This window comes from Pituophis catenifer, unplaced genomic scaffold, assembly GCF_029215685.1.
Source record: "Pituophis catenifer annectens isolate HBS135680 unplaced genomic scaffold, rPitCat1.0.hap2 SCAF_2, whole genome shotgun sequence".
NCBI classification, from domain to species: Eukaryota; Metazoa; Chordata; class Lepidosauria; order Squamata; family Colubridae; genus Pituophis; species Pituophis catenifer.
In genome coordinates, this window is record NW_027256882.1 from 277551165 (window position 1) to 277566464 (window position 15300).

The window sequence follows — 15300 nt, forward strand, 5'->3', positions numbered from 1 at the left end:
TTTCCCCAGGTAGTTTCGGCATAGCACTCTGAAACAGAATATTCTTTTAGGGAATTTAAAAATAAGACAAGGAGTTCAGAAGACGGTTTATAGCTGTAAAAAAATACTCCTAAGGGTATTAAGCCACAAATGTAACAGCCCTCAGCTGCCATTTCTAAATTTCCAGTGATTGCAGACTGTTCCCAGAGGCAAAAAGAAAAAAGAAACACAAACAAAAGAAATTCTGCATGAAATAAAATCAATCACAAAATATTTAAAACATTGTTACAAGATGTGATTTGGTCTATTTTTTTCTCTTTACCAGAATTTTACTAAGAAAGTTTTAGCTAACTCTGCAACAGTGCCCATTTGAGAACATTGCAAAAGCTGAAACATTCCCAGTTTTGTAACCTTAAATATGAACCACCAACATGCCCAATCAAAACCAAATTTGATCACAATATAAGATAAATTAGAAGGCTTCATTTACCACCACAATCCCTGCCATCATCTATTTATTTGTGCTATGAAGCTGCAAGCTTTTATAATAGAAGCTTGCCGTCTTATTTATTTAGCGTATGGTTGGTCACACACAGTATTAAAACACTTCATTTTTGCAGGTTAAAAAACAATAAAAACAATAAAAAAGCAGTAAGAAAACCTAAAAGGAAAACAAAAATAACATTTCAAAGTTTAATGTCGAGTTTGGAGATCCAGTCAGTAGCTGCCGTTGTTATGCAGAGGAAGTCCCTAGAATCTCCTGGATACCTTCTGTTAGGGCATTCCCTCACTATATGCTGGATAGTCTGTCGAGGGGCCCCGCATTCACATTGTGCTGAAGGTGTCTTTCCCCATTTATACAGGGAGTCAGCACACACCCCATGAGTTGTTCTAATTCTATTATATGTCACCCATATGTGTCGGGGTAGGCTAAATCCTGGAGGTATACTACTAGGACTGATATGCTCGGAGACATCTTGGGGGGAACAGCTACTCCACGCCTCCATCCACTTTTGTGTGGTGTTCTGATGATCGGCCATAAACTTACACCCTGTCAAGATTGGTGGATTTCTTGACTTTAATCGGCATCTTAAGAGATCAGGAATGTATCCACGTATGGGTAGAGAGGAATTTAACAGGATCTTACTATACTCCCGAATGAGAGCTTCTTGTCGTCGTAAGTGCGGGGGGAGTATGTGACTAAGAACTGGTAACCAGTAACTAGTGTAGATTTTATGCACCCAGTAATTAGGCTCATCGTATGGTTAAGTTGAACATCAATAAGTCCTGTATGTGAGCTGTTTATCCATACAGGTGCACAGTATTCCGCTGCAGAGTAGCAAAGCCCGAGGGCTGCACATCGGAGAGTTGGGGCTGAAGCTCCCCAAGTTGTTCTGCATAGCTTTTGTAGGATGTTATTTCTGCCGTTAACCTTGGCAGCCATATTCTGAATATGTTTCTTAAAGCTTGCCGTCATCAGAATACAATCTCTTATTATGAAATTTGGTTAATGCTCCCAAACTCTGTTTCATCTTGCCAGGCTCCTATCTCAAAAACACCTTTCCCAATTTAAATATTAAAATTGTAAACATATGAACACCATTGCTTTGGCTCTAGTAGGGTTGAATTCCTTCCTTCATTGCTTGCAATAAAATTCTCTTTAAAAATTCATTGGAGACAGCTTAAAATGACATTTGGAATGCAGAACTAATCTCTTTTTGGCTTTTAGTGGGGATTTATTGTACCCCTTCTTAGCATTGAATAATTCATTACTGAACTCTTGTAGTATAATAAAAACTAAATGGACCATACTCAATAAACAACATGAAATGCTGACAGCATGGCTTCTTTTTTTAATAAAAAGAAAAATAGTTTCTGGATCTATACACCATTTCTCTACCCCATATTGGCACAGCCTCTGGTTATATTAGGCAATAGGTTGTCAAAATAAAATCTTCATATTCATACTCAGTTCATTTAGTAAAGGTGTGTTGACAATCAGAGCCCCCGTGAGGCATCTGTGCAATCTCAAGTAAATTTTGAAATTCACATATCACCTTTCAGCTGTTTATTTATCCAATTAAAATATTTTTAAAGAATAAAACTAGGTGGAATCTGTTGCTTGCTGAAAAGGTGCATATAGTGTCACTGGTTGGTTTGATAGTAGTCGTGCCTCAAATAGAAGGTTCATACAGAGAGTAGTAAGGACAACTAAGAATAGAGTAGAGTAGAGTAGAGTAGAGTAGAGTAGAGTAGAGTAGAGTAGAATAGAATAGAATAGAATAGAATAGAATAGAATAGAATAGAATAGAATAGGAGTTGGAAGGGGCCTTGGAGATCTTCTAGTCCAACCCCATGTTTAGGCAGGAAACCCTACACCACTTCAGACAAATGGTTATCCAACATCTCCTTAAAAACTTCCAGTGTTGGAGTATTCACAGCTTCTGGAGACAAGTGGTTCCACTGATTAATTGTTCTAACTGTCAGGAATTTTCTCCTTAGTTCTAAGTTGTTTCTCTCCTTGATTAGTTTCCACCCATTGCTTCTTGTCCTGCCCTCAGGTGCTTTGGAGAATAGCTTGACTCCCACTTCATTGTGGCAGCCCCTGAGATATTGGAACACTGCTATCATGTCTCCCTTAGTCCTTCTTTTCATTAAACTAGACATACCCAATTCCATCAACTGTTCTTTATATATAGGAGGCTTCCCGTTATTTAGGGTACTGTTTATAAATGCTATATGATTAGAGCTCAAAGCATTGTCAGAGAGACCCCACACACCCACTTCACCGTCTGTTTCTGCTGCTCCCCTCTAGAAGGAAGTTTTGAAGTATCTATAGTTCAGTAGTGGTTTACACTTACTTTCGCTCCTGGTTTGGAACTGTGACTGTGTGCATGTGTGCGCTTGCTTCGCTCATGCACAGTGCTTCTGCGCATGCGCAGAGTGTCCATGATGATGTCTGGCCGGGTGGGTGGAGCGTCCCGCCGCCAGCCACTACCGGTTCGCCCAAATTGGGGCAAGTGCTATAGTAGGATTCTAGCCTTGTTCCTTATGCCATCCTTGTAAACTTGCAGGATTCTTTTTTCCCCCGGTATGTATATGTATACATCTGAATTAGACTGTGTTGTTTCTCTGTGTCATATATGTGTTTGTGTGTGTGCATGTATATGCATAATGGTTATCTTTTCAGAGCTGAATGCAACAAAATTTCATTTTAATGCATGCTGACTAGCGTACATTTTAAGTGACTATAAAGTTTTTATTCTTATTCTTCTTGAAACTAGGGGGAACCTCTTGCTTACTGAAAAGGTGCATAGAGTGTCCATGGGCAGCCTTGTGCTTATTCTGAACACATCTTCACATCTTTATGAAAATAGCCTTGGCTCCATAGTGAAATAATACATCAGCCTTCTCCGGTAACAAGAAACATGATCAGATTTTATTATAAAGCTACATTAACACAATCTTTCAAGTCTTGAAAGTACAGGTCTCCTGCTGTCTCTTTTTCAGCCTGAGAAACTGGGAAGTGTCTCTTCTCAGCCCCTTTCTCCACCCATTATGCAGCTATAGGCTACGCCTTTGCTTATCTGACCATTTTCTAGGCAGCATTTCTTCTCTCGGAGTATGCCATTCCTTGATGTCATCATGCAAATTACATGCATTAAGCAATTTGGGGGGCCATCTGCAGCCAGCAACAGCTGCCCATTGCCCGGTGCGTTCCCACAGAGAGGGCCTCCTCAGGGTGCTGTCGGCCAGACAGTGTCGGCTGGCGACCCCCAGGGGGCGAGCTTTCTCTGTGGGCGCACCTACCCTTTGGAATCAACTGCCCCTGGAGCTCCGGGTGGCCCCCGACCTCCGCTCTTTCCATCGCGACCTGAAAACGTGGCTGTTTCGTTTGGCTGGCCTGGACTGATGGGGTTTTAATTTTTAACTTGTTAGTCTTAATTGCACTTTTAACTGTTAAATTATGAGATTTGGATTTAATTCCTTTTTAACTTTTTCATTAGATGTTTTTACTGTTGTGAGCCGCCCTGAGTCCGGCTGGAGATAGGGCGGCATATAAGTCTCATTAATAAATAAATAATAAATAAATAAATAAATTTGCAATAGTCACATAATATGCTCACACACAGAGACACTACAGGCACCCATGATAGTTCTGAAAGCCAATAAATTTGTATGATTCTCCTTGAGGGCACCTGCCTGTCCCATCCAGTTGGATAACTGAACACACTCCAGTTCTTTTCTTTTCAATGTTGTCATTTAGTGGAACAGAAGAAGTCTGGCCTCACCAAAGTGGTCCCTGGCCTTGGGAACACTTTCCAAACACATTTACTTACAATAGCATGGGGATTTTCTCAGAGAAGCTTCTGTTTTCTCCAGTATTTCCTGGAAAAACCAAGAAGTACTGATGTCACAGTCAGTTCAAGAAGTGCTAGAATCAGAAGCTTATCAAAATAACATGTGGCATGTGGGATATTTTATACAATTTGAAAACAGAATGAAAGATTCTCTGTCATCTTATACAAGAACAGCAATAATACTTTATCCAACCCCTAAATGACTAAGCATCTTTTCCATTTTTAATTTTATTTCCGAGTATCTGTGGAAAACTCTCCCATCCTAAACATCTGCTCCAAAAATATATGGTGGTTATCTTACTATGCTTATACCTGTTTGTCTCATAGTCCTCATAGGGTCTGTCTCACATCCTTAATATCTCTGCATTTTCTCTCATCAAATTTTTCTATTATTTAGACAGGAAATATAAGTTAGTGACCCTTACTTATGTTTAGCTTTGGGGGGGGGGAAGGAGACTGGGTTCCAAAGTAAATAAAAATGTAAAGTATTTCAAATAAACTTTGAGTACATCCACCATTTACCACCCACAGCTGAGTTCATTTCTAAGATGAAATCATGGTCTGTTAAAAACATGTTAAAAGAATTAAGCTCAACACACCCATAAAATGGAATGTTCAGACTTTTACCAACTATTCCAAAAGGCAAAAGTGTTATGATATGGTATCTTACACGGAATAATTGTCATCTCCAGATAAAGTTTGTATATATTCAGTAGCTAAATAAAACATGTAAAGTCACGTCCATCTAAGATAATTAATTATGTTGTCAGGTTGGAATATTTTTGAGAAGTAAATTCAGGGTAAGTTTCATGTTCCATAATTCTTTGGAACTGAAATCTTAGACATCTCAACTAATAGATATCTAACTCTAAATCTATCTAAAATAAAAAGCATGGAGGCTTCAAAGAGGCCGTTGTGGCCTGTGAGCCAGCAGCCCCGCCAGCAACCAAATCAGAGGAGGAGGATGCGTGGAAGTCAGGTAACCTGAGATCACTGAGGTAACCTGAGGGCACTGCTCTCAGAGAGACCACAGAGAGAGAGAGAGAGAGAGAGAGAGAGAGAGAGAGAGATGGAGCCCTCAGATGGAGAGTCAACAGGTCCCAGGTCTGGAGGTGGCTGATGAGGAAGAGGAGGAACAGCTGGGTCCAGCGCTTGACATGCGGATGTGCAGAAGGCAGAGGAGAGGAGAGCAGTGGAAATCTGTGGGCCGAGCCTTGGGACGGAAGCAGGGGTGAAATCCAGCAGATTCTGACAGGTTCTGGAGAACCGGTAGCAGAAATTTTGAACAGTTCAGAGAACCAGTAGCGGAAATTTTGAGCAGTTCACAGAACCAGCAAATACCACCTCTGACTGGGCAGAGTGGGGTGGGAATGGAGATTTTGCAGTATCCTTCCCCTGCCATGCCCACCAAGCCACGCCCACAGAACCGGTAGTAAAAAAATTTGGATTTCACCACTGGACGGAAGAGCCACCGCTGCTAGTGAAGCCCCACCCTAGCTCTGGGGATAAAAGGCAGGGGGTGGAGATGAATAGATGTGACAGACAACTATTCATCTCCCTGCCGGATGGACTTTTTTAGCCTGCGTTGAGAGAGAAACTTTTTGCTGGGGCTGCTGGCGTTCCTAATAAAGGAATCTTTGAGTTAACTTCAGAGGGTTTGTCATGTTTGGGGAGCTGAGTCAGAACAGGGGCCTGGTCTTTTAATAGGACTTAGCAATAGCACTTAGACTTATATACTGCTTAATTCACAGTGCTTTACAGCCCTCTCTAAGCGTTTTACAGAGTCAGTATATTACCTCTCAGCAATCTGGGTCCTCATTTTACCAACCTCGGAAGGATGGAAGGCTGAGTCAAGCTTGAGCCAGTGAGAGTCAAACTCCTGGAGTGAGCAGTGAGTTAGCCTGAAGTACTGCATACTAACCACTGCGCCATCATGGCTCCTGGATGAGTGCCATTCCTTATCTCGATGACAGTTCAGTTCAGGCCTTGTTGATGCCACAACTCTGGGCAAAGGCCTTCCATTCTTTGGGACTTCTCTCTGGACATTTGCTTTGGAGTTTACTGAAAGCACTGGGATAAATACTGTTGCAGGTAAAGAGATTTAAGATGGAAGGATGTGCGGATGGGAAGTAGCACAGAGTCACAGGAAACAGATGGGGCCTCCAAAAAAAAAAAAAAAAAAACCAAGGCACTCTTTGACCTAATTCAAACAGTGCTTTCCTGGCATTGGTTTTTCCGTAGTCCAATTCCATGCATTTCTGGTAAACATGGTATTGTTGTGCAGTTCTTGTATTGCTGCTCTTGTATTGTTGCACCACTTCTGTAAGTCGTTCTAGATGTACAGGATCGTTGGGAGAAGAGACAGAGGACTGTGATATGAAGGTTCCTAGTTAGGTCCATGACTAGCAGTCAACATACAGGGAAAAGTGTGCCCCATCCTCCCCCCAATTGCTTTTATAGGACATCAGTCTGTACCCACCCTTCAACATCTTTAGGTAATGACTCAAGACATTCCAATAATAAGAAATATCTGAGGAAGCAGTTTCATTATTTATTTTTAGTAAACAACATTTTTTCCTACAGGCAAAGGATGCTTAAGTACAGTAACTGTTGGTTCAGACCTCGGCTTCGTTTATGCTTTCCTTTTTTGCTCATTCTCCTGATGAATAATAATTATTTTCCTTTCGGGGGTGGGTGGGAAGGAATGTTCTTCTTTTAGGCATAGCAAGTTTCTATAATGTCTTAAAATGTTGACTTTGCCTCTTGTAATGTTGCTCGAAGGCAGATAGTAAATGAATAGTGGAGGGTGGGGGTTCGTAATACAAAGTTTGGAAGCAGAGTTTGTTTTGCACAGAATATATAAAATATACAGTAGAATATATATATATATATATATATATATATATATATATATATATATATATATATATATATATATATATATATATATATATATATATATAAGCCAAATACCACTCACTCATCACAAAATCTCCAGAATGGTAAAGCCTACAAACTTGAAATTTTGGCACGTATGTTCCTCTTGGCTTCTAGGTGCTCATGAAGAAAGGATTTTTCGAAATGACCATCAGATCATTAGCATTTCATATACAGTGTTATATTCACATGCTCTGATGCTAAGGAGTTAGACGTTCTACTCTCCCTCCCCACCTGAAAGGAACTCTGTTCCAACTGCCAGTTGCCTTATATTAATACTCTATGATGCTACGGAGTTACACATTCTACATTAAGTTTCAGGCTATAAATGTCAATTTATCACACCCGATCACATAGTTTCATAGCGAAGTACGGGCGTCCAGCTAGTATAGAATACTTTATTGGCCAACTGTGATAGACACACAAGGAATTTGTCTTCAATGCATAAGCTCTCAGTGTACATGCAAAACAACAAAGTAATAATAATCATAATAATGATACCAATAAGAGAAGGTAGTGGAACAGATAAGTAGAATAAAAGTAATACATCCATAATACATGGATAAATATACTTAGACATAAGACAGTACTGTAGGAAGTAGGTATTAGGGAAGAGAGATGGTGCAAAGAAAAGACAGCCAACTATGACTTTTTTGACATTTCGTTTCCCCTTCCTCTCTAGATAACCTTTCTTCTCTGCTTCTACAAGAGATGCTTAAAATTTTGTAAGCAGCGACTATGCAGTTCTTCTTGAAAAGTTTTGTTTTGATTGGGGTGGGCAGGTTTGCCATCTTCATGTTTTGGCTTTCCTGCAAATTTGTGGCTCTCCAAGTCATGCAATAACTACTTATTTTTCAGTGTTCCTGGTTGACCTTGTGCCAGGGGTGAAATCCAGCAGGTTTTGACAGGTTCTGGAGAACTGGTAGCGGAAATTTTGAGCAGTTCGGAGAACCAGAAAATACCACCTCTGGCTGGCCCCAGAGTGGGGTGGGAATAGAGATTTTGCAATATCCTTCCCCCAGGAGTGGGGAGGGAATGGAGAGCTTGCAGTATCCTTCCCCTGCCACGCCCACCAAGTCATGCCCACCAAGTCACGCCCACCAAGCCACACCATGCCCACCAAGCCACGCCCACAGAACTGGTAGTTAAAAAAAAATTGGATTTCACCATTGCCTTGTGCCGTTTGTGCTCTATAGCTATTTGAAGGGGATTTTGATTAAAAGTAGATCTATTCTTGGGGTAAGTATTAGAATGAGCAAACCCATGTCATGTAGGATCTAATTCAAATGGGGTACTTTCAGTGAGAAATACAGACCAGCACTCAGGAGACCAAACTACATCAAAGACAATCGATCAATCAGAATAGAGCTGAAAGGAGCCTTGGATGTCTTCTACTCCAACCCACTTCTCAAACAAATTAGTCCAAGACCTACTTTAGATATTAGCGGACTAAAGAGAGCCAAAGAATGGGTCCTAAACAGTAAAGGGTTAGTAGATAGGCAGGCCTATCAGCCAATCAAAATGCAAGGAAGCCATAACAGAAGCTCACATGCAGCAAAGATTTCTTCCTGAAATAAACTGCTCTCCAATAGATGCTTGTGTACTTTATCTCATCGGTGACTCATATATTTCATGTGATTGCTCCTGTGCCTGGTTTTAAACTTCAAGAAGGTGGTAGAAATTCTTTAATCTTCTGCATGCTATCTGCTTTGGTCTCTAAGTACAGGAGGAACTGATATACACCAGTCTCATGCTTCATAGTATTTCCATAAGTGAAAATATGTAGTAAATTTCCCCCATAGTCTCTCTATTTGCAGTTCAGATGTTTGGAGCAGGTTTTACGCAGTGGTGGGATTCAAGTAATTTAACAACCGGTTCTCTGCCCTCATGATTTCTTCCAACAACCAGTGTGCCAAACTGCTCAGGAAGTTAACAACCGGTTCTCCCGAAGTGGTACGAACCGGCTGAATCCCACCACTGCTTTTATGTCCTTGAGGTACTGTAGGCTGGTAATCACTCAGTTTATCAATACACATAGTCCTCGATTTATGACTACAATTGGGATCAGAATTTCTATTGCTAAGCAAGGTGGCTGTTAATTGAGTTGTGCCCAATTTTACAACCTTTTTTACAATGGTTGTTAAGCAAATCACTGCTGTTTTTTAAGTGAATCATATGGTTGTTCAATGAATCTGGTTTTACTTTACTTTACTTTTATTTGATTTATATACCGCCCTACTCCTGAAGGACTTAGGGCGGTGAACAGCCAACAATAAAATACATACATACAAAATTTAAAAAGCAGAAATAAAATCGAATTAAATAGTTAATCCAGACAGATTAAAAAAAAAACCCCAATCAATTTAAAACAAATTAAACTTTGAATATTAAAAATATTTAAAAATATTTAAAAAGAGGGAGAAAGTTAGGCCATGCCCGCCTGGTGGAATAAAAAGGTCTTAAGAGCGCGGTGGAAGGTGCGCAGATCCGGGATCCTCCGTATCTCCGGGGGGAGCTCGTTCCAGATAGTAGGTGCCCCCACAGAGAAGGCTCTCCCCCTGGGGACCACCAGTCGACATTGTTTGGCCGACAGCACCCGGAGGAGCCCCTCTCTATGAGAGCATACCGGCCGGTGGGAGGCTATTGGTGGTAGTAGGCGGTCCTGCAGTTTTCCCCCATTGAGTTTACTATCAGAAGCCACCTGGGAAGGTCACAAATAATGTGTCAGGGTTCCAAGTAACAGACCCAATGCAATCAAAACTCCGAGGCCAGGGGGCTCCTCAAAGTCCAAATTTATTAGGCCCGTCATATTGGCACATCTGATGAAAGGTCCCAAGGTTTCCCCCACCCACATTAAAAATCAAAGTTTCCCCTCAGTCCACATGTCCATCACATGGTCCAATCAGGTCACAGTCCCAACTCCAGTTGATTTCAGTCCAAGCCTCCCCAGCACCTGGTGGGAATGTCCTTGATTCCCAGGAGAAAGAATTTTATTTTGGCTACAAGTCCCCAGCTATTGGGGGGTGGGGGAGCAAGGTGACGCAGTGGTTAGAGTGCAGTACTGCAGGCTACTTCAGCTGACTGCTATCTGCAGTTCAGCAGATCGAATCTCACCGGCTCAAGCCTTCCATCCTTCCGAGGTGGGTAAAATGATGACCCAGATTGTTGGGGGCAATATGCTAACTCTGTAAACCGCTTAGAGAGGGCTGTAAAAGCACTAAGAAGCGGTATATAAGTCTAAGTGCTAAATGCTATGCTATTGCTATCTCTATCTAAATGGTTGTAAATTGAGGGTTATCTGTACTGACCACACTGGATATGTTACAGAGTACAGGATATAGAATAATAAAGACTTACACATTTCCAGAAGCAGATTCCATCTGAATGCTAGGAAAAATTTCCAAACAGCAAGGATTTCACAGTGAAGTTCATTTGAAACACTGTTTTACTTGATATGAGAACAGCCATGGTGGCGCAGTAGTTAGAATGCAGTATTGCAGGCTAACTCTGACTACTGCCAGCAGTTCGAGTCTCACTGGCTCAATGTTGACTCAGCCTTCCATCCTTCCAAGGTTGGTAAAATGAGGACTCAGATTATTGGGGGGCAATATGCTGACTCTGTAAACTGCTTAGGGAGAGTTGTAAAGCACTGTGAAGTGGTACAGAAGTCTAAGTGCTATTGCTATTGTACAAGAGGGGTTACACCAGTGGTGAGATTCAGATGGTTCTATCCGGTTCAAGCAAACCGGTATTGGCGACTGCAGGAGGCTCTGCCCACCCACCCGGATGTAATGTGTGAACAAAGAGCATGCACGGAAGGCCAGGTGCATGGGCAGAGGAGGTCACACTTGCAAACCGGTAGGGAAGGTAAGTGAATCCCACCTCTGGGTTAGACCAGGGTTTCTCAACCTTGGCAACTTTACAATGTGTGGACCCATAAGCTGGCTGGGGAATTCTGGGAGTTGAAATCTACATATCTTAAAATTGCCAAGGTTGAGAAAGACTTGGTTAGACAGCTGTTTGGCATCTCGTCATTGGAATCCTCTGCTGAGCAGAGATAGACTCATTTGCATAGATGGCCCATTCTAATTGTATTAGTTGAATGTGATTCAGTCATAGCTGTTTGTATGTATTTCACTGGTGTGAAATGAAGAGAGATGGACAAAAATTTGATTGAAACTTACATTTTTTTTATTTTAAAAAAATGTATCAATGAAGTCTCCCACCCAGAAAAGTATGCTATTGCTTAGTAACTTGCCAAATGTTATTCCATCTTCAACCAAATTTTCTAATCATGAAAACATTACTTTATTTCTCTAACAGCTAAACCAACACAGTCACAATTTCAGCACAGTTCATTGAAGTACCTACATGTACATACAAGTTTATTCCATTCCTGCTTTCTAATTTTTCGCTTTCTGTTCCCATTTCTATTTACCAAATATTTATCCTAGGAAGGTAAAAAGAGATATTTTTTTTTGCTCTGTAACCATTCCAAAAAGTCCTGCAATCCCACGATTGGAACGAATGGAATCCCTTGATCAGAAATGTTTTTAAAAACAAACTGCTGAACTCTTTTAGCAGAATGTTATATGGAGCTTCCTGGGTTTGCAGAGTGAATGATAAATTAATTAAAAACACTTTTCATCCAGGAACTCAAATTACTAAAAAAATAAAAAGCACATTCAGATCATTAGAGAATAAGTTCGCAAAGATCTGTTTTACATGTTTGTCTGGAGTGTTTTCAAACCATCTACGCATTGAGATCCAGAATTTCATTCATAGCAGTGGTTTAATGTAAGGACGAGAAATGCTTGGATTCATGTTTCTGCTCAAATACCAATGGTAAGTTGAAAATTTATCTACCCTAATAGATAATTATGGGTTAAACCAGGGGTTGTATTCACTTACCTTTGCTACCGGTTCGCAAATGTGAGTGCATGCGCCACTTCCGCACATCCGCAGAGTCTTCCGCGCGTGTGCAGAGCATCAAAAACAGGACATGATGATGTCCGGGCTAGTGGGCAGAGCCTCCCACAGCTGCCGCTACCAGTTTCGCCCAAACCGGATAGAACCAGCTGAATACCACCACTGGGTAAAACTGAGTTAGTGTAGGATAGTGGTTAAAATCAAGAGACTGGGAGTTTAAGTCCTAGACCCAAAATATAAAGTGAGTGGGAGCAGGGTAATTGAGTGCACTTGAGTATGTGGGATGGTGCTACTACTCCAGAGTTGTAATGCTCCGATCTCCATTTTTAACATACTGTGAAACTCATAGCAAATCAAGTGAATATGCAGGATATTCAGATCGTATTCAAATTCCAAAGCTGTTAGGGTGTGTGTAAAAAGTATTTGTTGCTTGTGCAATGAGCAGAGCAGAAACACACAGGGAAGGAGATAAACGTGCAGCTCGTGTGAGAAAAATACTTTATATACAAGATAAGAAGCAGTCTCGGTGTAGGTAAAACAGTCCAAGGTCATAAACAGCAATATCAGTCCAGTAAGTATCTTCCCTTACCAAAGCAAACAGACTTTAGTAACTCTTGGTATACAGTGCCATATAACAATTCAGTCTAACATCAATCAGCAGAAAGACGCAGGGAGCAACAGGAACAGGAACAAAGAACACTTCTCTGCGCTGCTTATTTATGCACTGTAGCCTAATTACAGGGTTCAGCAAACCCTGATTACGTGGCTCAGTTGTTTCTTAAAGAAACAGATATATTGCCTGACCAACAGGTTAGGAGTAAGCTACAAGCTGAACCTAACATGGATTCCCTTATGATTTCAGCATCCTTTATTCAATCCTTTAGGTCAGGGGTGTCAAATTCAAGGCCTGCGGGCCAGATCCGGCCCGTGGGCTACTTAGATCTGGCCAGTGGTGGGATTCAACTAATTTAACAACCAGTTCTTTGCCCTAATGATTTCTTCCAACAACCAGTTCACCAAACTGCTCAGAAATTTAACAACCGCTTCTCCCGAAGTGGTGCGAACTGGCTGAATCCCACCACTGGATCTGGCCCACAGGGCTGCCCTGGAAACAGCAAAGGACCAGCCAACGGTGTCTCTTCCAGTGAAAACGGAGCTCAGGAAGCCTTCAGGTGGCCTTTGTGAGCTCTGTTTTCACTGGCAAAGGGTTGCAGGAGGCCGTCGTAGCCGAAAACGAAGCTCGGGAGCCCATTTTTGCTGGCAGAGTGCTTGGGCCACCACAGGTGCCCTGACACGAGTGATGTTGAGCTGGCCACGTCCACCCCAGCCCCCACCCCCTGAGGTCAGACACAACCCTGATGCAGTCCTCGATAAAATTGAGTTTGACAACTCTGCTTTAGGTGGCCAAGTAATATTCATTGTATAGTTTACAAAAGGTGAACAGAAACAAAGGCAGAGCAATTTATTTTGTGCTAAACAAAGAAAATGTTAACAAGTTATGATATTTATGTAGTTACTTACTGAGCACATCTAAATTATATTAAAGTAACCAAAATATCTTTACCATCCCCAAGGCATGTCACAGCTTTTGAGAACCCCTAATGTTTGGAAATTGAAAGTTGAAACATTGCTACAACATAATTGAGCACAATTCATCCATAAATATGCTTTTCCATCTTAGGTCCAGTTAGTAGCAAGATATAATTCCAAAGACAGTAGCCAATGGAATGGACCAACTTATCCTTATATTTTTGAAAATGAGCTAAAGGCAACTGAGCATTTTTTTTTGAAGGAATCTTAGTTTTGACTTTTTATCTCCTCCTTTTCTAGGAATAGATACATAAGAGAACTAACGTCCCTCTTGTGATGTATAAAATTATACATCATAAAATGATGTATAAAAATAATATAGATGAATGATATTTTTTTTTTCTTAGACAAGATCAATGTGTGCACAAGGAAGAAATTGTAAAAATGAGGTCAAAAGAATATGAAATGACCAGTGATAATTATCTTAATGTTGATCATGCCCAATCTTTAGAAGTGAGAGTTGCCAAAAAAAAAAAAAATCAGTGAAGGTGAATCTATGGCAGGTGTGCCAGAGGTGCCAGAGGTGGCACACAGCGCCCTCTCTGTAGGCATGCAAGCTGTTGCCCCAGCTTGGGTTTGCTGTGCATGCTCACATGCCTCCTGCCAGCCAGCTGGTCTTCGGGTCTCTGCCACACATGCGTGGGGGCAGGATGCATGCGGGGGGCCGCGCACGCATCTGTGTGGGGGCACATGCAGGGGGCTGCATGAGCATGCGGGGGCACATGCAGGGGCGCATGCATACAGGGGCAGGGCACGTGCACGGGGCTGTTTTGGTGGTTAGCACTCCCACACACTTTGGGCACTTGGTCCGGAAAAGGTTAGCCATTACTGTCCTAGGTAGTCCTAAAGGTCCTTTTTCAAGAGACAACTGGACTTTTTTGTTTTTCTTTGAAGACATTTCACTTCTCATCCAAAAAGCTTTTCCAGCTCTCAGTTCTTCATTTCGCTTCTTGGATGAGAAAGAAAAACAAGAAAGTCTACTTGCCTCTTGAAAAGGCACTTTTGGGACAACAATGACTTGGGGAATCTTCATAGACCTCCTTCTAGGTACTCCCAATTTGTAGAAACAGTCCTATCCTATCCTATCCTATCCTATCCTATCCTATCCTATCCTATCCTATCCTATCCTATATAAACTAAGCTAAAACAAAATGCCATTTAATAAGTCAAGGAAGTCAACCACCCTAGTTGTTCTTGCGAAATAGATCTTAAATATTTCTCATATATTTGTAAGAAACACATATGGTTTGTAAAATGTCGCTGATAAACTCCAAAGCCATCAGTTTAATACTGGGGAAAAAATGTACCTTCCTGTCTTGAAAAGATTATTTAGGACAGGGGTATATATAAGAGGAAGTAGTCTACCACAATAAGAAGCCCAGACATATAATAGAGATTGAGTCCTTATCACTGGTGCCAAAGACAACTGTTAGTTTAAGCAGAAATATGTCAAGCGCTTCACTTCACTCCATTCGAGGGCCAGATATGAGGCCCAGAATCTTTG